Raw genomic sequence first — 1349 nt, 5'->3', positions numbered from 1 at the left:
ACCCTTCCATCACTGCCCCAGACAACTTCTCTACTGCTCTCCCTCCCCCTGAAACACCCCCAGCTTCAGCCTGTCCCACCAGAGACCACCCCGCAGACCTCCCCCTGCCCCGCGAGCCTCCCACCCACAGCCCCAGCCCCTTCCCGAGGCTCTGCTGCCCTTCCCCGGCAGACATCTCCTCCACCACCCTCTCCCTGAGACTACACCCCCATTCCACCAGTAAAACCTGTCCCTTCTCCCAGTCCCCCGCAACGGTCCCCAGCAGCCTCTCCCTCCCCAGGCACTGGCCTGTTGGTGCACCCTGCGGGTGGAGACATGCAGGGTCATCCCGCAGGACGTGGGGCAGGCGTGGCTGCAATGCTTGCCGTGCACTGGGCGTACGAGGAAGAGCTGCCCATGGTGACTCAGGGAGGCGTGTGTGGGCTCGAGGCGCCGGTGGGTGCAAAGGGTCTGTGTGTGGGAGCGTGCAGCACCGTCCAGAGCCATGGCTCACGCCAGCGCCAGCACATTCCCTGACACAGCCAGAAGTGAAAGGTGCGGAGCAGCCATTGCCGCTGCCAGGGAGAGCTGCCCGCATCAGGGAGAGACTGTGGCCCCAGGGAGGGCTGCAGGTGCCAGCACCTGAACCTCCGCCAGGAATCTCCCTGGCTTTGTAGGCAGAGTCGGTTACTAAAAGTTTCCATGGGGCTGACGCTTTCTGATTAAAGGGAGAAGAGTCCTTCCTCTGCCCACAAGCCCGCTGACTCCTCCCGTGCCCGTGAAGGGCAGGGGGCTCCACCTCAACCCCAGGGGGTTCCTGCCCCTGGCCCCCAAGTCCTGCCGGGAATTGGGGGTTCAAGCTGCCACAGTGTTATGGGTGGCAGTGCCCAAACCCCCTCTCCGCTCTGGTGCCGGTGGCCGGCTCGGGTCTGGGATGTGCAGGGATCTGCCTGGAGCTCTCTGGATACCGCAGCCCCAGCGGCGCTGCCCACCCCTGTGCTCATGGCATGGCCAGGCTGAGCCCAGCTCCTCCCAAGCGCAGCATGGCCTGCACCATCTAACCCGGAAAGTCTCTGCCAGGAAAGGGCTGCGGGGGCCGGGAGCAGCTTTCCCAGCCCTGCAAGGTGGCAGGGCCCCAGAGCCGGTGGTGAGGAGCTGCCAGCCCCGTCCTGTGTTTTGCGTGTGTGTGGCAGCAGGCACAGGGCTGCCCAGCACCAGCACGTGCGGGTGCGTGCACCCAGCATGAGCCTGCAGGATGGAGGAGACGGCCCTGCAAGGCAGGGGACCCCTTGCTCCCAGCCCACAGCCCACAACACAGGACAGAGCAACTCCCCCCCCTCCCCCCCCACCACACAAGGACACCTCCTCTC

The sequence above is a fragment of the Aptenodytes forsteri genome, unplaced genomic scaffold (genome assembly GCF_000699145.1).
Source record: "Aptenodytes forsteri isolate BGI_AS27 unplaced genomic scaffold, ASM69914v1 Scaffold777, whole genome shotgun sequence".
In the NCBI taxonomy this organism is placed as follows: Eukaryota; Metazoa; Chordata; class Aves; order Sphenisciformes; family Spheniscidae; genus Aptenodytes; species Aptenodytes forsteri.
This window is presented reverse-complemented; position numbering follows the sequence as displayed.